Raw genomic sequence first — 22669 nt, 5'->3', positions numbered from 1 at the left:
TTTTGCGGTACGCGGGCCTCTCACTGTTGTGGCCTCTCCCGTTGCGGAGCACAGGCTCCAGACGTGCAGGCTCAGCAGCCATGGCTCACAGGCCCAGCCGCTCCGCGGCATGTAGGATCTTCCCTGACCAGGGCACGAACCCATGTCCCCTGCATCGGCAGGCGGACTCTCAACCACTGTGCCACCAGGGAAGCCCCATGAAAATATACTTTAAAGAAAAAGATTTTTCATCAGCTCTTAAAAACTGACATTGCAAAATGTGCCATACCCTTCCTAAAGCTTTGCCTGCCCCCTGTAATACCAATTATCCCCCGAAAGTGTTTATACCTCTGCTTGAGATGCTGTCTTCCGGGTTCCCAGCCACAGCCATCCCAGGAAAATGCTCAGGATTCCCTTGATTCAATCCTCCCCTTCTCTCTCATGTCCTTTGGGAAATATCTACATAACTATATTTTCCTGAGAGATTATATATTGACAATGGGTTCCTTATCCTATCTCAAAAGTATATGAATATTTACAAAAGGCATGACCCTTCCCCCAAAAGTAGTGATATTCCTGGCATCAGTGGTCAACAGGTTGGAGAAATTTGTCAGCCACTGATGGAGGGGGCGGTGGCTAGGAGTCACTGGTGCCCCTCAGTCACTTGTATAACTGATCTGACTGCTGTCCCCCTTTCGGCAAGGTTTCCCTTTTAAATGGCCCAATCAATATTCGTTAGGCATTGCCAGCACCTTGTCTCTCCCTAACTGATTTATCCGCCATGCTATAAAACCCGTTAAAAATTAATCCCCTAATAGACAAGGGCTCAAATTGGTTGCCCGGAGGTTCTGGATGCAAGGCATATGTGTGTTGCCTCCAAGAGGGAGAGACCCAAAGGCAGGGGCTGTCCAGGAATAGAGGGTCCCCTCTCCAAATTCATGTGCCCAGGAGAATCCAGGGGCAGCCATAGTGACATTCGTCTTCCCCAAGAAAATCGTGTCCCAAAGAATTTCAAATGGGAAGAGGACAGTGATCTAGTCTTCCTCATAAGGACTGGAAAATAAAATACCCTGACAATCTCCTGACCCAAATCAGGTGCATCTGGGAGGGAGGAAGGTAGGTCATACTCTCTGTGCAAAAAGCCCATCCCTGGCCGGGTGACCCCACCCTGACCTGCCCTCCCTGGGCATCAGTGATGTGGAACTTTGCTGGCTCTTGCCTCTCAGGGAGTGTTTTCTGTGGTGCTTCTTTCTCTTTCCATCCACTGCGTGCAACTGTCCCTCAAGGTACTCCTCCTCCTCCCTTCACTTCCTTTCTTAGCAGTCTCATAATTTCAGTTACCACCTTTTATCATTTATTCATTCAACAATAAAGTCCATGATGGGGCTTCCCTGGTAGCGCAGTGGTTGAGGGTCCTCCTGCCGATGCAGGGGACATGGGTTCGTGCCCCGGTCCGGGAAGATCCCACATGCCGCGGAGTGGCTGGGCCCGTGAGCCATGGCCACTGAGCCCGCATGTCCGGAGCCTGTGCTCCGCAACGGGAGAGGCCACAGCAGTGAGAGGCCCGCGTACCAAAAAAAAAAAAAAAAAAAAGTCCATGATGAACACACTACCTGTCAAATACTAGATAGAGTCTCTTGGAGCTAGAGACGCACAGCCACCCTTGTCCTCCTGCCATCTCCAGTTCTATGCAGGAAAAAAAGTCAATTACAACGAGTGACCCCAACCACTTGGGAGGACTTTCAGAATGCAGTGGATGCTTGGGGCGAGGGACACCAACCCAGGGGGCAGAGGAAGCTTCCTGGAGGCCATGAAGACCCATTGGAGCCCTGAATGGCACAGTGGGAAGAGCCAAGGACACAGCACTGGTGGAGCCAGACCCAGAGCGGAGAGAGAACCTAGGACCCTCCCAGGCCTGGGAGGAACACCAGGTGGATTGTGAGTCAGGGGCAGTGAGAGCTGGGACTGGAGGGGTGAACAGAGGCTAGGTTGCTGTGAGTTTTGAAGGCAAGAAAGCATTTCACCTAAAAGAGGAAAGTCGGGCTTCCCTAGTGGTGCAGTGGTTAAGAATCCGCCTGCCAATGCAGGGGACATGGGTTCAAGCCCTGGTCTGGGAAGATCCCACATGCTGCAGAGCAACTAAGCCTGTGCACGACAACTGCTGAGCCCACGCTCTAGAGTCAGCAAGCCACAACTACTGAGCCTGTGTGCCACAACTACTGAAGCCCGCGCACCTAGAGCCTGTGCTCCACAGCAAGGGAAGCCACTGCAATGAGAAGCCCGCACACCGCAGTGAAGAGTAGTCCCTGCTCCCCGCAACTAGAGCAAGCCCATGCACAGCAAGGAAGACCCAATGCAGCCAAAAATTAATTAATTAATTAATTAAATTTATATTTAAAAAAAAGAGGAAAGTCTTCAAATTTATTTTTTAGAAAGTTCACTGGAGCTGCAGTGTGGAAAACAAGATGTGGTGGAAGATTGAATGAGGAACCCAGTAAGGCAATATTCCAGATTAGAGACAGGCCTGGCCCAGGGCAGTAACAGCAGCTCTGTCCAGAGTAGGACACAGCATAACTGACCAAACCAGGAACTTGTTCACTGTTAGACACCAGGGTTGACACGTAAGCCCTGGGTCAACCTAAAGGTGTTAAATAACCACTGCTAGATTTAGTAATACAACTGACAGATTTGAGCCTAAGAATATGTGTATACTTTTGTAATGCTTCTTCATGTAGCTAACTTTAAAAAACTGTACATATTCATTCATTAATTCATTCCACAAATACTCACTAAGCACCTACTATGTGCCAGGCACTATGCAAGATGCTACTAATACGATAATAAAATAGATACAGTCCAGGCCCTCAAGGAATTTACATTCTTTACTATAATGTTGGCATAGCATGGTTTTCTAGGAAAAGGAAGTTGGGGGGGAGGCCTGTGCTCTTCCCACTTTTCTCAGTGATCCACCTGTGGGATTGTCCATCCAACACATCATCAGCAGGCCTTCCCTTTCCTCCTGGCACTGTGTGCTGGGGGTAGTAACCAGACCCCCAGCTCAGTGGCAGTGCCAAGTCTCCTTCACCATCTTCATAGTTCTCCTTGGGTTTGACCTGCCCAGCAGGGCATGGCTCTCCCTCTGAGCTTGAGTGAGGGGCCTTCCACTCCCCAGAGCAGATTTCAGGGCTTTGCTACATCCTGCCTCGGTGAAACCCTGCATCCCCAGCCTCTGAAATATCCTGTATGCTTTTTGGCAGAACAGGGAGGTGAGTACATGGCCTGGGGACTAGAAGGAAGATTGAGAACACTTCTCAAACCATGGGATCTGGAGACTTGAGGGCTGAGATCATTGCTGAACATTATGAGAGGCATGAAATCAGACGTGGTGCTCCATCCCAGGTGCTAGAATTGGACCACCCCCTGGCTCCCAACTTTAAAAGAAGAAAGTTCCAGATTAATGAAACTATAATTATAAGATGAAGCAGCAGACCATAATTCAAGTGGATTCAAGAGGATTTGGATAAACTTATGAAAATTCCTCATGGCTAATTAAGAGGAGTTAATTGGAGTTGGGAGTGCTGGACGCAAGTCCAAAGTTGTTGAACCTTTAGAATGATGTGTGTTAAATTCTCTCTTTCAGGGACAGATGCCAAGACTGAACGAACCATTGGACAGCCCACAATGGCATTTCCGATACACATTGGACAACGAAGCCCAGTGCACGTCTGAGGCACACCCAAAGGTCTCCCCCCAGTTGTCCTAACCCACAAGGACATGGCTAGCTCTCCCCATCACTAACGTGATATTTGCAGTTGCCAACCCTGTCGTGGGGTTTGTAAATTTCCAGATCTGTATGCACTGGTGCACTTCCTCCAAGGAGTTTTGTGTGGCATCCTGTCCCATCGTCACTCAGGACCTGGGATGAGGCAGGTTTCCCCACCCACCCCAGAGCCAGGACCCTCAACAGAGGATGTAGATTGCTACTTACTCTCTTCCTGGGAGCCAGTGTGAGGAACACCCTTTGGGAAACTGCAGGTGGCACTTCCTTCCTCTTTCCTGGCTCAGAGGCCTCACACTTTTGCCAAGGGCAGGGTTCAGTTCATGGGCTCCCGGAAATGATGGTTCCCAGAAGACCCTGTCAGAGGGACCGAGTTCCTGCACACCCTTCCTCCTCAGCCTGGGACTCCACGAATCAGCCCCCAGCACCCCCAGCACATTTCCTTGCCAAAGTCCCTGCCCATATAATGGTTGGCTGGTTGGTCAATTTTCTGAGTGCTTCACCCTGCACACTCTTTCAGTGGGGTCGGAAGGCACATCAGCCAAGGGCTTTGTTGGGACCAGCAGTATCCCTCCTTGCCACACTGGACAGCCGCTGTGCTGAGCCCATCAATGGGAGAGACCCAGAGCCTTAGTTCTGGATCTCTTTCCCAGAGAGGAGGATGCCTGGCCCTCACCAGCTTATCATGTTGCTACTCTCCCCATCTGTTCCTGCAGAAGGAACCCATCCAGCATCCACTGCAACAACTGACTGCAAGATGAAGGCAGGCTGGCCCCAGAGACACAGGCTCTGACACCTTGCTGCCATTCCAGACAGGGACTGATGCCCAGGGCTCTGCAGGCTCCAAGAAAAAAATGGGAAAATAGGTGATTTGAGCCTTCAGGCCTTTTCCCATTCCTTCCCAATATGCTCAAGCTGTCCTCAGTCTCACCTATCCATTCGTTTATTCATTCAATCAATACTTATTAAGGACCTACTATGTGCTAGGTCCAGGAACACGAGATGAATAGGAGACATGGTCCCTGCCCTTGTCTCGTTTACAGGAAGAAAAGGAACGACCTTATTCATATGTTGATATTCAGTGTATTGGCAGAGAACCAGTGCTTATATTAAAAATGTGTGTCCCCCAGAATTCTTGGTCCCCTCTGCAGAGTAGATGTTGAGTAGACGGGTCTTTCCAAGACTCTCAAATCTCTCTCCATAAGTGACTGTACTCTGGCTCCCACAGTGTTCAGTTCTGCCTACACCCCTGTTTTCTACACTCTGTCTCCCTTCCTTCCCCGACTACCTCAGCCCCTCCCTCCTCTTTGCATCCCAGTCCCTCCCCACTCTCTCCACCTCCTTCACACACTTCACCATCAGCCCACCCTTGGCTAGAAGCAAGAGTAGCAAGACTAATTTCATTTCTCTCCTTTTTCTTTTGTGACAACCCTTTTTATGCATTTAATTCATTCTCAATTTCTCATAATCAGGGGGATGGTATCCCCTAGGGTTAGGTGAGAGCTTGTCAGAAAAAAAAAAGCAGTGTAAATTCACTGAGGTAATCATAGTCTATCTCCACTTCCCACTGCCCATGGAACTATTAACTAATATCACTCTCTAATCTTTTTTGTACTTATTTATTTTGTGGCAAGAAACTAGTGTTATAAACACCCCTACTGTCAAAACTTGTCATCCCCATTACCTCAAGGCGGGCTTCATCTCTGTTATTCTAATTTCAGAGTTCCTCAAATTCACAGCCGCTGGAAATTGAGTACAAAATCCATTATCATTTGTATATTTTAATTATGCAAATGAGGCAGCTCAGCTGCAATGTCCGGGACCTGCAGGGATGCCTGACTTGATTCTGGGTGATTACAATTTATCCAGTCGAGTCACTTTAATTGTAACAAGCTAATTACATTGTTGCATTTGGCTTTAACAAAAGAAAAAGAGACAGGAAGCTGGATGTGGCTCAGGGCCCCGGGAACAGACCACTGCCTCTCCCAGTGCTGGGCAGAGGAGGCCAAAGGACTGGGCACGCGCACTCTGTGCCCCGTGGAGGGGCTAGTGGGGGACCCCAGAGAAAGGGCAGCCAGTGGCCAGAGAGTAGAGGCAGCTGCACCCCACCCCAGCAGAGGCCTGACCAGAGTGGTCTCTGCCTGGGTGATGGGAGGACTGTCATTCCCACAGGAGTTTATCCACAGGCAAGCCTGACCTCGAAGGGGTCAGACCATCTTGCAGAAGGGCCATTTCCACTCAAGCTTTTCACGGCCCCAGGCAGATATCTTTGAGGACCCACCTAATTTCCACTGTTTGTGCATCTGTAGGTATGTATAATGTTTCTGGCTAAATCTGCGTTTCAGCCAGAGAGGATCCAGCAGAAGTGATTCCCATGGTCAGACAGAGGAAGCTGCAGAAGTGGGCAAGGGAGTGGGGGGCGCAGAGAAGTGACAGAGAGCAGTTGCACAATTACTGCCAGGTGGGGACGATGCTTTACAAATTCATTCACTAGGGTCATGTTTTAATTTCTTTGCCCAATGTAAACATTTATTCGTTTGACCTGAAAGTAGCTATTTTCTCTCCCAGCCATTACTACCTGCCAGGGAGCAGAATGTGCTTTGGTTTACAAGTGTGTTCAATGTTTTAGCAGAATGAGAGTCCCCAGGAAGCATGAGGCTCATGTATATTAACAAATGACCATTCCCCTTAACAGAATTATAACAGGACCAGAAGAACTACACTGTTTGCTACAAAGGACTCACCATTTATGGGCATTAACTTGAAGTGCTGCCACTTTATTCTAATAATTCTTTTGGTTCACCTCCCCCCAGAACCAGAGTTCATAAGCTTTCCACCCCTGAGTCTGGGCCAGGCAGAACCTGTGACCTCAGCTGCCTACCATAGGCAATAGACTCAACACCAAAGTCCAGAAATTAGATTAGTAGCCTAGTAACACCAGCAAATCATTAATCGACTAGTATTAATTGAGGTTTATTGGTTTTCTATTCTAATTAACATCTCTATTTCCAAGGTATTATACTCTGAAGACAGAAATAAGGCTTACATGTTTTGATAGGGACAAAGCTGGAATGCGGGAGGAGGTCTGAGGGGAGAGACATCTGCCGGGACTGAGATAGTCAGTATTCGTAATACCCAAGTTCACGGATGAACGGGCTGGGCTCCGGGTGAGGTGGACACTGAACAGGGTCAGGGCGGTGGTCCTGATGTTACAAGGGATGGCCATTTGCTTGCAGGGATGATGGAAATGACACAGCCAGAGGCTGGGGCTCCTGTGGGGGAAGAGATGGCTAGACAGTTGGAAAGGTGGGAACAGACTCTGATGATCCAGGAATACCAGGCAAAAGGGTTTGGTGCTGACCTCGTAGAGCTAACAAGTGAAGCAAGGGGCATGGTCTTCCCCACCAAATCCGTCATGTAACAACATGTCTGTCTGCCATGCAAGTCTGGACAGCGGTGAGCCAAAAGAGCCTGAGAGATGCAGAGAATGAACAGCTAAATGACACGGTCCGCTGTCAGCAGGATGCAGGATGAAATGCTTCTTGGTGAGTGAGGGGTGAGGCAGAAACGTGCTTTCAGAAGGTTTTTGAAAGGAGAAGGTTGTGTCTCAGCGGATTAGCAAGAGGAAGAGATCTGTGGATGGAGGAACTGCATGAGCAAAGATGTAGAAGAAAGAGCAGCACCGGGCAGGGGCAGACGCTGGGAGGCAATAGATGGAGACATGGCTGGTGGATGCACGGGAAGCAAGGGCTGCGTGACTCGGTTAAGGGAACTGGCTCTGTGCCATTGAGTTCTAGGCTGGCAATTTCTTCTCCTTCCCCTGCTGCCTGGGCACCCAAAAGAGGAAACCTGGTGTCATGTCCAGCCTGGGGTTGCACCGTAGGAGGGACCCCAACCAATACATGTGGAGGGAAAGAGGAAGGAAAGGAGGGAGGGAGGGAAGAAGGAAGGAAGGAAGGAAAGAAGGAAGAGAAGGAGAAAGGATGGGGGGCGGAAAACAGCACATGGCTAGAATGAGCTGAGGTTTATTCAATTACCAATCAGCTGGGTGGTTGATATTATGTCACTGAAGGGCCCAGAACCTATTTCCTAATGCATCAAAGGTGAGGGGCAGTGCGGGGGCGGGGGGGTGGGGGTGGACAAGGATATCTGTAATGAACAGGATATGAATGAATCAAGAATTCAGTATACTTATATCTCACTAGGCAATGTCAGCCTCTGTTTAGAAATACTGCTCTGCATTGGGTGAGTGGTTGGTACAAAAAGAAAAAAAAAAAAATCGAGGCTGCCGCTTCTGCTTGAATTTTCCAGCTCTAAGTAAATTAGAGCCAGATGCCCAGTTCCTCATCGCTCCATCAGATGACTCCATGGAGTAATTATAATACTTTATGGGCATTAACTCACTGATTCTCATCATGCCCTGAGAGGGGGGCGCTCACATCATTATCCTCCCTGTATCCAGGGAGGGGGGAGCATCTCATTCTCTCCATGTGTGCATCCCAACAGCACCTGTCCCCCGAATGCACTGGAAGGGGAACGCCAGGACCAGCCACGCTCCGCAAAGATGGATGAGCTGGAGTCAAGGTTCTGGGAAAGGGAAAGCAGTGATGGTGGGGGAGGAAGGTCCAAAAGCAGAGGGATAAAAGAGATGCATCAAGAGGGAGGGAACTGGCTGAGCTTGACTCAGTGATGTCTGAGGGAAGCAGAGGACCAATTACAAACGCTGGAAAAATCTAGGCTTGGAAGAGGGGAGGAGGGAGGGAGAAAGCATTGAGGCCAACCTGGGGAGGTAGCATTGAACCGAGAGGAGGGTGCCGTCATGATGAGGAGATGCGACCAAGGGGCAGCCCTGGGACTTGCTGAGTAGCGAATTCAAGAAAGTACCCACCGGCTCCTCTAGTCCCTCATTCAAAGCCTCCTCACGTGGGGGCAAATCTTAAGTCCCTCTTCAGCCCAGAAGTCTCACAATTATTAAATCTTAGAGTTTAAGTTAACATAACCTATCTCCTTATTTTATTGATCAGATAACTGAAGCCCAGAGAGGGGGAGGTCACACAGCAAGTGGGTGCCATCTCTGGGACTGGATCACACCTCTCCTAATTCCCACTGGCTTGATTTCATCTTCTTGTCTCTTCTCTGAATTACTTCCTACACTTAAGGGAACCCTATCATAATATCGAGAGCTCTCGATATTATGCTGTCATATGACTCACTCATTCTCTCTCCAAGTTAACCAGAAATTTTTTACGTGCCAAAACCATGCCTTGGGCATCCCCTGTGGCACCCTCAGAACCTAACCCGGGATTAACACATAGAGCGGGGAAGGGTGGTATCCAGTTTGATGAGGGCATGTGTGGAGTCCCCACCAGAGATGCCACCTCCAGTAAGGAAGATTGAAAATATTAGTGAGGGGGCAGGGGTGGGGGGACTCGGAACCAGCCAACAGATGAGCCAGGAGGAAGGAGATAGAACCATGAACATCTTCACTGCCATCGCTGAAACTACGAGCCAACCAGCCCCCAAACCATTAGAGCAAGTGAGGAGCCATGAAAAAACAGGGTCTCCGGGCACCAGAGAGCAAGTGACATCTCACAGAGCATGGGAGCACAGTGGGGGTGAACGCACAGGGGCTGTGCAGGCGTTTGAAGTGGAAATACGGGCTGAAAGCATGACTAGGCAAGATCACCTACACTGCACACAGGCAAGGGCACGTGCATCGGTGGGCGGGTGAACAAGGAAGTCCCGGGAGTCCTTCATTCTCTTCACAGCAGTTTGTAAAGGATCCCGGAGGAGGTGCGATTTCAAGAGGAAGCAAACAAAACCACACAAGAACTGTAGACACACACACCTCCTCCTCACGACGTTTGCAGAGACTCGGCCGCTGCCCGGATGGCAGGAGGCCCGTGGGGCTTTCGCTTGGGCTCTGTGCAGCTCCCTAAGTTGGCCAGTTGTGCGAATGTTGAAAGTTGGGAAGTGTTGACCTCTCTCGTTCTGAAGATGAAGAAACCAAGACTCTGGAAGGAAACACAGTGTGTCCAGGACCACACGGCCAGCAGCTCCAGAGCCAGGACGACACAAGAGCCTCCAGGTTCCTGGAGCAAGTGGGCTGCTTGCTCATGGCCTTTGCGGGGCGGTCACCTGTTTGTTTGCTTTTCCCGGTGTTCAGATTCCTTCCAAGCTCAAGAGGTAGGCCCCAGGTGAGGCTGCAATTGGCATGGCCCAGGCGAAGAAGGCCCAGGTTCAGCCAGGTGCCCAGCAGCTGCCCCGGGGCTCATTTTCAGTGGACCCGGGAAGGCTTCCTGCCCCAGTCACTTCTCCCACCAGCAATTCGTCTAGATGAAAAAACTGAGACTGGATGAGATTAGTCAATTTGCCCAAGTGACCAGCTCTTCAGCAGCAGGGCCAGGGTTCGACCCCAGTGCATTTGACACCAGGCCCACACCACTGACCGCCCAGATCTGCTGCCTCTGCTCCATGATTGTCTGGTTCGTTCTTTTTTTACTTAGATCTTTTTTGTTCTGCTTTCTCCTCAGTATCTCTCTGACAATAATCTCATTCAAGCCAATGGTGTAAGAATCGCTTCTTCAGCAACCGGCGTGCTTGGTTTCCTTGAATTGGGCAGCAGAGACAGACTCTCGTGGTCAGGGGATGCCGTTCAGAACCCAGGGTCCAGCTGTGCAGGTCAGGCGTCCGGTGCTAGAGGCGGTGTCCAGGCATCGGACAAGTAGGCCATGCTGGGGGAGGCCAGCCATCGCTCGGCAGACAATGAACAGTTAGACTTGGCTTGGGAGAGAGGGAGATATTTCAGCAAAGGGGAAAAGCTGGAGAGGGAGCAAAACTTATTCCTCTGGGAGCTAAGGAACTTTTTTTCCAGACACAGCCTCTCTCTTCCCCAGGTCTCACCACCCTTTGGCTTGTTGTGCCTAAGCAAATGGCTTTAGCCTGCCTGTACATTATCTTATTTGAGATTGTATTATCAGGGGTGATTTTTCTTTGTCTTCTACCTATAGAGAGCCCTAGAGCCACTACCACTACGGCACTGAATGCCAGCAGTCTCAAAGACGGGGAGTCCTGCTCAGCCTGGTCCCACTCCTTGCAGGAACCCCCATGATGGGGCCACCCCCAGACTCACCATCCAAAGACTGGCCCAAGGCTGCCCCGCCCTTCCCTCTCTCGGTGGCTCAGAGAGAAAGGCAGACATCCCAACCTGGCCTCCACACCTGCCATACGATAGATGGTATGCTCTAAATAATTAACAAGAATCATTTTGTAAAGCGCTGACCCCTGAACATTGCACATCACTCGTTTTGATACTCCTGCCCTCCACAGCTCCCTCTCCGTCTCTCTCATTCCGACAGCTCAGCCTTCTCTCTTGGGTGTCCACCAAATACCACATCAAGGGAAAGGGGCCCCTTGCATATCTTACAAGATGTGTCATGCCAGCAAAGGTGTTTGGGCTCTGAGATTTCTTTGGTAATATAAGCGGAGTGATGTAAGTGGCTGGATGTGGGATGTTGAGGCTGGGGCTGCCCTTGCTTGGGCCAGGGGATGCCTTGAACTCCTGGGACCCACCCAAAAGCTCTGGCCTGGGAGGAGGCAACCCAGAAGAGTCATGGGCCTGGAAGAGGAATCTGATGACAGTCTGGGTAGCCCTGCCCTCCAGGAGCTTATCCCCTAGGTGGGACAAAAAGCTACACACAGGAAATACTACGATCTGTACAAGTTCCCCAAAGAATTTTCTCTGTCCCTGAATTTCATGCCAATCTATTTGTACAGGTCCTGTGTACCCACGTCTGTAAAGGGTGATGTGGAGGGGCATGAGAGAAAACTAAGTCTCCTTGTCTGGCTGTTTGTGATCCAACTGGGAAATGGGGACTCACACACAAAATTATTAGGAAAAAAATGCAAAAGTCTGGAATGTTTCTAGAAGAAACACAGAAGACACTGGTGTCCCCAGTTACTTCTGGAGAGTAGAAATAGGAGAAAGGAAAGAAGTGCTGTTTTTTACAGCTTCATTGAGGTATAATTGACAGATAAAATTGTATATATTTAAAGTGTACAATGTGATGATTTAATATATTAATGCATATTTTGTGACATGATTACCACTATCAGGTTAATTAGCCTATCCATCACCTCCTCACCTAGTTTCTGGTGTGTGTGTGTGTGTGTGTGTGTGCATGCAAGTGTGTGTGTGTGTGTTGAGAATGACAAAGATCTACCCTCTTAGATTCATATTCATCAGGAAGATTGGCCTGTAATTTTCTTTTCTCACAGTGTCCTTGTTTGACTTTGGGATCAGGGTAATGCCAGCTTCATAAAATGATTTTGGAAGTTTTCCCTTCTTTTCACTTTTTTGGAAGAGCTTGAGAAAGATTGGTATTAATTTTTCTTCAAATGTTTCATAGAATTTATCAGTAAAGCCATCAGGTCCTGGGCTTTTCTTTGTTGGGAAGTTTTTGATGAGTCATTATTCGTCTGTTCTGATTTTCTATTACTTCATGATTTAGTCTTGGTAGGTTGTATGTTTCTAGAAATGTATCCATTTCTTTTGGTTATCCAATTTGTGGTGTTTAACTGTTCATAGTATTCACTTATAATCCTTTGTATTTCTGTGGTATTAGTTGTAATGTCTCCTCTTTCATTTTCTACTTTGAGCCTTCTCTCTTTTTTTCTTAGTCTAGCTAAAGTTTTTTCAAATTTGTTTATCTTTTAAAAAAATCCACTCTTCTTTTTTTAATCTTTTCTATCATTTTTCTAGTCTCTATTCCATTTATTTCTATTTTGATCCTGTTGATTCCTTCTTTCTGTTAAGTTTGAGTTTCATTTGTTCTTTTCTTAGTTCTCATAAGTTCCAGGAGATTTTTTGTAGATTCATTGGGATTTTCTACATAGACAATCATGTCATTATACCAGTTTGGTATGAAAGGATATAATTCAGGAACAGCCAGATGGAAGAAATGCACAGGACAAGGAATGCAGGAAGGTGGGTAGAGATTCTCTGCCCTCTCCCAGCACCTCCACATGTTCACCAACCCAGAAGCTCCACAAAGTTGTGCTTTGGCTTGTCACTTTTTAGACTCTGTACTGTCTGAATGTTTTACATCAATGTACTATGTTTTATACTTTTAAAAAATACTCTTGTAAAAAGAGACCAAATCAAGACTGGACTGTAAGCTGCTCTGAGGGTCTGTGCTGTGCATTGTCTGTTTCTATGTTACCATCTGGAACATTCCCTAGGCAGCAGAGACACTCAGTCAAGAATTGCTGAGTGTGGAATAAGGACGGTGCTGTTTGAAGTTCGAGATAAAAATGGGAAAGAACCTCAAAAGAAAGAGTGGTTGTGAGATGACTGACCATAAAAGCTTTAAGAAGGAACCAGAAGCAGGATCAAGATGGCAGAATCAAAAATCCTGAGCTCACCTCTCCCCACAAACACATCAAAGCTACAACTACATATACAGCAACTCTCACTGAGAACAACATGAAGACTAGCAGAATGGCTCTTCTACAATCAAGGCTATAAAGAAAGAACCACACAGAGTCTAGTAGGGGAGGAGGGGAAGCAATCTAGTCAGGACCCATACCCCTCGTGGGTGATCCAGAAGATGAGGGGGACATCACAGGCTCAGGGAACTTCCCTAAGGAGCAAAAAGTTTGAGCTCCATATTAGGCATCCCAATTCTGGGGTCCAGCACAGGGAAGACAAGCTCCCTTAGCTGGTTTGAAAACCAGTGAGGTTTACCAGAAGGCTGTAAAGAAACTGAAAGCCCACTCTTGAAGAGCATGCACACAGACTTGACTGCTTCCAGTCCCAGCACAGAGGCCCCAGATTGAAAACTGCCTAGGGCTCTGGCCAGCTTGCCAGGATGGCCTCAATACATACCCCAGCCTGCACTGGGCTCCTGCTTCATCCCCTTCTGCTCCAGCACTACTCTCCTCTAAGGTGGAGACCATCATTGCCTTTGCACATGTGAGTACCAAGGAAAAAGCAGAGCCAGATCAGAAGAGTGGCTCCAACCCCTTGGACCCCAACCCCGCCTCTAGCCAAGGCAGAGATTGCAATCACATAAAGGAAAAGCCCAACTCCCTCAAGGTTCCTGCTCCAGCCACTTGGGCCCTGGCCCTGCCCCCTCCCCCATAGAGTGGTGACCACTATTGTGCCTGGGAAAAGCTTTGGCTCACACCTGGCTCTGGCTCTAGCACCTCTGACTCCAGCCCTACCTCCCACCAAGATAGTGGCTGCCAGGGCAACCCAGGAGAGGATATGGCCAGCGCTCACTTCAGATTCATTTCTCCCACCAAAGCCACTGGGCACATGCAGCCTGCATAGGGATGCTCCCACACAAGGACACACCTTCAAGACTGGAATAGGTAACTTTTTGACCTAATTTCATAGAGGCAGACAGAGAAAGTAAAACAAAATGAAAAAACAGAGGAATAAGTTTCAGATGAAAGAATAAGATGAAACCCCAGGAAAATATCTTAATGAAATGGAAATAAATAACTTACCTGGTAAAGACTTCAAAGCAATAGTAATAAAATGCTCACTGAACTTGGGAGAATAATAGAAGAACACAGTAAGAACTTCAACAGAGAACTAGAAAATATAAAAAAGGATGAATCAGAGCTAAAGAATGCCATAACTGAAATAAAAAACACACTAGAAGGAATTAACAGAAGATTGCATGATACAGAAGAATGCATAAGTGACCTGGAGGATGGAAGAGTGGAAATAACCAAATCAGATGAGCAAAAGAAAAAAAAATTTTAATAAGGATAGTTTAAGGGCTCATTGGGAAAACACCAAGGGTACAAACATTTGTATTACAGGGGTCCCAGCAGGAGAAGAGAGGAAAAGAGGCAGAAAATGTATCTGATGAAATTATGGCTGAAAAATTCCTTAATCTGAAGAAGGAAACAGATATCCAGGTCTAGGAAAGACAAAGAGTCTCAAACAGTATACATCCAAAGAGATCCACACCAAGATATACCATAATTAAAAGTTAAAGATGAAGAGAATTTTAAAGATAGCAAGAGAGAAACAAAGAGTCACATAGAAGGGAACCTTCATAAAGCTATCAGCCACTCTTTCAGCAGAAACTTTTCAGGCTAGAAGGGAATGGCATGATATATTTAAAGTGCTGAAAGTAAAACCCTACAACCTAGGATACCCTACCCAGCAAAATTATCATTCAGAATTGAAGGAGATAAAAGAGTTTCCCAGACAAGCAAAAGCTAAGAGTTCATCACCACTAAACCAACCTTACAAGGAATGTTAAAGGGTCTTCTGTGACCAAAAAAAAAAAGAACATCCATAACAAGAAATAAGAAAATACATGAAGGGAAATATCTCACTGGTAAAGGCAAATACATAGTAAAGGCAGTGAATCAACAACTTAAATAAGCTAATACAAAGGATTAAAGACAAAAATTGTAAAACCAACTATAACTACAATAAAATATTAAGGAATAGACATGAAGATGTAAAATATGACATCAAAAACATAAAATGTTGTAGGAGGAGAGATTCTAAAATGTAGATCTTTTAAAATGTGTTTGAACTTAGATGATTATCAATTTAAAACAAGTAGATATAGTTACAGGTCAACTTATATGAATTCCATGGTGAGCACAAATTAAAAACTATAATATATACACAAAAATTAAAGAGAAAGGAACCCAAACACAACACTAAAGAAAAGCATGAACCACAAGGGAATTGACTAAAATAAGAAAGACAAAACAGAGAAGAACTACAAAAACAACCAGAAAACAAGTAACAAAATGGCAATAAGTTCATACCTACCAATAATCAATTTAAGTTTAAGTGATCTGAATGCTCCAATCAAAAGACATAGGGTGGTTGATTCAATTTTTTAAAAGACCAATCATAGGCTGCCTACAAGAGACTCATTTCAGAGATAAAGACACACAGACTGAAAGTGAAGGGCTGGGAAAAAATATTCCATGCAAATGGAAAAGAAAAGAAAGCTGGGGTAGCAATACTCATGTCAGACAAAGTACACTTTAAAACCAAGTCTATAAGAAAAGACAAAGAAAGGCATTATATAATGTTAAAGAGGTCAATCTGAGAAGAGGATACAACATTTGTAAACATATATGAATCTAATATAGGAGCACCTAAATGTATAAAGCAATATCAACAGACATAAAGGGAGAAATTGACAGTAATACAATAATAGTAGGGGACTTTAACACTGCACTACATCAATGGAGAGATCATCCAGACCGAAAATCAATAAGGAAACAGTGGCCTTAAATGACACATTACACCATTAATAGATATCTACAAGACATTCCATCTAAAAACAGCAGATACACATTCTTTTCAAGTGCACATGGAATTTTCTCCATGATATATCACATGCTAGGCCACAAAAAACGTCTCAATAAATTTAAGAATATTGCAATTATATCAAGCATGTTTTCTGGCCACAATTAGAAATCGATTACAGGAAGAAAAATGAAAAAAACACAGACACATGGAGACTAAACTTGTTACTAAAAAAGCAATGGGTCAATGAAGAAATCAAAGAGGAAATCAGAAAAAGCTGTAAAAATACAACTTTCCAAAATCTGAGGTGTAGCAAAAGCACTTCTAAGAGGGAAGTTAGAGAGATAGAAGCCTAACTAAATAAACAAGAATAATCTCAAATAAACAATCATCAGAAGAATTAGAAAAAGAACAAAGCCCAAAGTCAGCAGAAGAAAGGAAATAATAAAGATCAGAGCAGAAGTGAATAAAATAGAGACCAATAAAAAAGAAGATAAAAGAAAAAGAAAAGTTCAATGAAACTAAGAGTTTTTTTTTTTAAAGGTAAGCAAAATAGATAAACCTTTAGCCAGGTTCTTTTTTTTTTTTTAAAGAGACAGGGCCCCAATAAACAAAATTAGAAATAAAAGAGGAGAAATTACAATTGATATCACAGAAGTACAAACAATCATAAGAGGATATTATGAACAGTTATACACCAACAAATTGGACAACCTGAAAAAAACATATGATCTTCCTGAACTGAATCAGGAAGAAATAGAAAATACGAACAGATTGTTAACCAGTATTGAAATAGAACCAGTAATCAAAAACTTACCAACAAACAAAAGGCCAGGACCAAATGGCTTCACAGGGAATTTCTACCAAACATGTAAAGAAGAGTTGATACCTATCCTTCTTAAACTATTTCAAAAGATTAAAGAGGTGAAAACACTTCCAAACTCATTCAACAAGGCCAGCATTACTCTGATACCAAAATCAGACAAAGACACTCCAAAAAAGGAAAATTACATAACAATATCCCTGATGAACATAGATGCAAAAATCCTCAACAAAATATTAGAAAACTGAATTCAACAGTACATAAAAAGGATCATACACCATGATCAAGTGGGATTTATCCCAGGAATGCAAGGATGTTTCAATACCACAAATCAACCAATTTGACACATCACATTAACAAAACGAAAAATTAAAATTGCATGATCATCTCGATAGATGCAGAAAAAGCATCTGACAAAATCTGACATCTATTCATGATTAAAACTCTCAACAACACAGTAGGTATAGAGGGAACATACCTCAACATAATAAAGGCCATTTGTGACAAACCCACAGCTAACATCACACTCAATGAGGAAAAGTTGAAAGCTTTTCCTCCAAGATCAAGAACAAGACAAGGATGTCCACTCTCACCATTTCTATTTAACATTGTATTGGAAGTCCTTGCCACAGCAATCAGAAAAGAAAATGAAATAAAAGGCATCCAAATTGAAAGGGGAAAAGACAGACTGTCACTATTTGCAGATGATATAACATTATATATAGAAATCCTAAAGACTCTACCAAAAACTTATTAGAGGGGCTTCCCTGGTGCTGCAGTGTTTGAGAGTCCACCTGCCAATGCAGGGGACACGGGTTCATGCCCTGGTCCAGGAAGATCCCACATGCCGCGGAGCGGCTAGGCCCATGAGCCATGGCCGCTGAGCCTGCGCATCCGAAGCCTGTGCTCCGCAACAGGAGAGGCCACAACAGTGAGAGGCCCGCGTACCGCAAAAAAAAAAAAAAAAAGGAGCCAAAAAATTGTAACTATATGTGGGGATAAATGTTAACTAGGCTTATTGTGGTGATCATTTCACAAAGTATATACAAATATCAAATCATTACGTTGCACACCTGAAAAAAATATAATGTTATATGTCAATCATATCTCAATCTTTCTTAATTTGGTAGAGCGGCTGAAGGAGGATTTTTTTGAATCCAAGTAAATTTTGAACTTTTGTAAACAGAATATTTAAGAATTTAACTAAATATTCTTAATCTAAAGAAAATAAAAATTGAAAAAAGTGTTGAAAAAACAAAAGAAAGAACTGGAAGGGTAAGGATTTAGACAAGGAGAGATGCAGGGAATGATGTCAAGGCCAGAGGAAAATGTTAGCATAAGAATTTTTTGCTAAAGGAAGGAAGAGTGGAAGTGAGGAGTGAGTACATGGAATACCACAAGCCAAGGCAGGAAAGTAGAGATCAGGGAAGGAGGTGGTGCCAGTGAGTGAAGGAGCATGGAAATAAACTAGGGAGGCAGCATGGAGCCTGCTTAGGGAGGGCCTTGGCTCTGGCCTAAAGGTTGGAAGGACACGTACATGGTTGGCCTGCAGCCTGGATTACATGCAAGTGAAACCCTCCTGGATACCTGGAAATAAGTGAAAGGGAGGAGACAACCCAGTAGGACAAGTGGCAGCACTGGAGACTGAATACCAGCATAATTTGGTCAAAACTGGTTTGTTCTAGCTCAGTTTTGTGTGTGTACCCGGCACCCGATAAATCCCTGCTATGGAGCTGATTAACCAAGTCAGGACCTGATTCAGCATAAGTTCCTGAGGAACAGGTTGTGTATCTTCGATCTCTTTGGTGTCCCCTTCGGCCCTGACTCTGCCCACAAAAGCCTCGTTTCTTGGTGCACCTATGATCTTCCTATCCTTCCTCATGCCCCTTTTATGAAATAGGAAGTCACCTCCCCAATCTTGCACCCACTCCCTCCTTCACAGGAAGCGGGATCTATAAAACATGAGGCTCCTTGGGGAGCAGCCCAAGTGTGATGATGAACCCCATTCAGTAGACTTTGAATAAAACAAACAGGAAGAGCAAATTATGTTTTCTCTAGTTTGAGCCCAAATAATGCCAGCCATGGGACTCAAAAACTCCAGGCCCTGGTGAGAGTCTGGGATAATTACACTGATGGGTTTCCAAAGATTTCAGAGAAGTAATGAAACAGTAAACAACACAACCAACATTCTTTTCTCCCAGGCCCTGGTTGGTTTTGGTGAGGCTCTTAGTTGCATTTTTGCAGATCCCACGTTTGGCGAGATTGTGGTGCCCAAAAGCTTGGGCTTCAACATTCATCTTGGCCTCTGTGGACCTCTCCTTGTCCCCCAGCCCTGTCCCCTCCCCCAGGCACCCAGCACGTTTCTCCTACTCCAGCCTCTCCTGTGATAGGAAAATGATCATAAAGTGAAGAACACTTAGTTATGATTCAACTCAGTATTTATCCAGCATGGAAGGCTCTATGCTTATCATAATTACAAGGGCAATAAAGATGAGTGAGATGTAGCTCATGTTCTCAAGAAACTATGAACCTAGTGGTGCAGGACTACACTACCTAACATGGGAGAATAAAGCAATGGTCATCCAGGAAGCCTAAGAGGGGCTTGGGGACAGAAATCGGAAGGTGGCCCATTATTCAGGGTCAATCTGGAAAGATTCATAGAGGAGAACATAGGCCTTGAGGGCAGCCTGGGCTTGACAAGCAGAGGCAGGGAAATGGGGAAGGGAGTACAGGAGAGGAGGGGCGGAGGGTCTTCCAGGAGGAAGACGCAGCAGGGGCAAAGGCAGAGAGATGCCAAAACTGAGGACTTGTTGAGAGCACAGTGGGTTGCCCTCTCTGGAACGCTGGCAGGCTGTAAAGAGTAGTGTTCTGCTTAATCCCACAAGCAATGGGAGCCATTAAAGGCGTGGGGGTCTCAAGCGTGGTCCTCTTCCCAGTTCTCCCCAGGTGAAAAGAGAGGTAAGGTTATTTAGTGGGGAGAAAAAAAAATGCTTAACCTATTCAAATGTATCACTACTGAGGAAATTTCAACAGTGAAATTCTTGAGGCAGCTGCAGGGGAAATTGGGGAAACATAACTATTTAAATCAGAGCATGTTTTGAAAATTCAGCTAACGTTTCTTTAGTGCCTTCAAGGAGCTGAGCGCTGTGACGGGTGTTTTACATAGATGGTTTCACTGGATCCTAAAAGGTTAGATTCTTTTCCACCATTTTACAGAAGAAAAAACTGAGATTCAAAATGGTCCAAGGCCACAGAGCAGCAACTGGTGGAGATAGAATTTGCATCCACCTTACTCCCCACCTTACTAGGGATTCATCCCTAGACCCTCCAACAGGAACACCTCCCTACTGGCACCTTCATGTCAGCCCAGAGAAACTAATTTCAGACGTCTGGCCTCCAGAGCTGTGAGAGAATAAATTTCTGTTGTTTAAGCTACAGGGTAGTGGTAATTTGTTACTGCAGCCGACAGAAACTAATACAGATTTTTTAACATGCCACTGAATATCTCCACCTCTGGGGCCACGATGTCACCCTCACACTGCCTCCCAGGATGGGCCAGGGATCCTGCCACAAGGCTCCCTTCGCACTTCGGTTAATCTCTTGTCCAGTCCTTATCACTGTTGACTTGACTTTTCTCCTGTCCCCATCAAGCTGTGAATTACCAGAGGACAAGAACTGTGTCCTCGCCACTCAACCAGCTTCTCAGACCAGATAGGTATGCAGGGAACACTGCATGTGACTGAACTGAACTGAATGTGACCTAGAGTTGTCCAACAATAGAATGGACCGCCACAGGAAGCGGTGGGCTCCTCTTTGCTGACGGCAGCCAGGCCAAGGCTCTCTGAAACGCTGTAAAGGGACCCCCTCCTAGAGTAGGCAGGCCCCTTCCGTACCAGTTTGCTAGCACTGCTGTAACAAAGTACCACAGCCTGGAAGACTTCAGCAACAGAAATTTATTTTCTCACAGTTCTGGAGGTCAGTAGTCCAAGGTCAAGGTGTCGGCAGCTTTGGTTTCCCCTGAGGCCTCTCCCCCTGGCCTGCAGATGGCCACTTCTCCCTGTGCCCTCACGTGGTCTTTCCTCTGTGTGTGTCTGGTTCCTAATCTCCTCTGAAGGACACCAGTCATATTGGATTAGGGCCCACCCATATGACCTCATTTTACCTTAGTTAACTCTTCAAAGGCCCTTTCTCCAAATACAGTCGCATTTCGAGGTACTGAGGATTAGGACTGCAATGTATAAATTTGAGGGGTGGACGATCCAGTCATAACACTTTCTAACTTGAGTATTTCCTAACTCTACAAACAAAAGGAAGCCAACGTTACATGGCAGAGTGGAGAGGGAGAGGGAGGAGGAGTATATACAATCAGGTTACCAATGGCCCCCAAGTCCTCTGTGAGTAGTCATTTCCGGTATTTTCACCAGAAACAACTTTGCCATAAGCAGTTTCATCACACAACTAATTGGCAGTAAGGCAATTTTGCTGTAAAAGTTAAAATAACTGGTTAACAGTTTGGTCAAACCAGTCAAGATGTATATCAACTTGATAGAAAATATGGTAATAAGGAAACTTACCAGATGTGTGAAATAAGAGAGTGTAAAGCCAAGCTGCATTCTATACCAGAAAACGATCACTTGCCAGTTGAAAGATCCTTCATGAGCACAGTCATCTCTCCCACCCATCAGAACCAAAAGTTCACCAAACTATGGCAGATTTTAAAAGGTGGCTGTCTGTACCAAATTTGTCACTCAATATTAGCAGTTGGAGGCCAAAGAAGAGTTAAGCACCTCCTATCCCCCCAAAAAGAAATGTTTACGTGATTCCTGATGAATATAATTTTCTTGAAAATGTGAAAAAAAATTGCTATTTAATAATGGAGAACATGATGTAGACAGAATTTTGGTATTTGGTGCAGAATCTGGTTTACGTGACTTAGTGAAATATAAGGACCGGGCATGTGATGGAACATTGAAATAGAGACCAGATATGTATGACCAGTTATATATATTACATGTACTGATAAGAAATAGCATCCCTGGGCCTCCCTGGTGGCGCAGTGGTTGAGAGTCCGCCTGCCGATGCAGGGGATACGGGTTCGTGCCCCGGTCTGGGAGGATCCCATATGCCGCGGAGCGGCTGGGCCCGTGAGCCATGGCCGCTGGGCCTGCGCATCCGGAGCCTGTGCTCCGCAACGGGAGAGGCCACAACAGTGAGAGGCCCGCATACCGCAAAAAAAAAAAAAAAAAAAAAAAAAAAGAAATAGCATCCCTCATCTGTTTGTTTTACTTCCAGGGAAATCTGGAGACAGTTTCAGCAAATTTTTTAACATTGTGAAGAATTTACATCCAACATTAGATCCTAAATTCTTAATGACTGACTTTGAGAAAGGAAGTATTATCGCTTTCTCTAAGATGTACCCAAACACAACTTTAGCCATGAATCTACACGCATTCTAAATGTATTCAAATATTTTTTGTATTTTCATTTTTTGACAATAAAATCTTTTAAAAGTTTTGTTACTAATTTTTTGTGTTTCATTATATTCTTTTTAATATCCCTCTTTATTTTATTTTCATTATTTTATCTTTCCTGGCAAAACTGTCTTATGGCCAAATGTTCAGTGAAACTGCCTCCGTTTAAACTGCCCACGGCAAAGATTCTTACAGTGAAACTACCTAGAACCATAAGTAATACCTCACCATGCAGGGTTTAGAACAACAACAAGAAAGATCCCTGCCACAGGCAGCATACAGTCTCCAGAGGAAACCCAGACCCACACAAGAGCTTAACT

The 22669-nt window shown here is 45.4% G+C and overlaps 1 long non-coding RNA gene across 2 annotated transcripts in view; it reads right to left on the bottom strand.

Moving 5' to 3' along the window:
- Nucleotides 1-6258: 6258 nt before the first annotated feature.
- LOC309815071 overlaps nt 6259-22669 on the bottom strand; it is a 70104-nt gene continuing 53693 nt past the window's right edge. For both annotated transcript variants that reach the window (XR_014295794.1, XR_014295795.1), the window contains one exon: nt 6259-10511. This is a non-coding gene — a long non-coding RNA (uncharacterized lncRNA). The remainder of the gene's footprint in view (nt 10512-22669) is intronic.

This window comes from Mesoplodon mirus (genome assembly GCF_964341445.2).
Source record: "Mesoplodon mirus genome assembly, chromosome: 13".
Lineage (NCBI taxonomy): Eukaryota > Metazoa > Chordata > Mammalia > Artiodactyla > Ziphiidae > Mesoplodon > Mesoplodon mirus.
The sequence above is the reverse complement of the archived record's forward strand: the minus strand, read 5'-3'. Positions and strand labels throughout refer to the sequence as shown.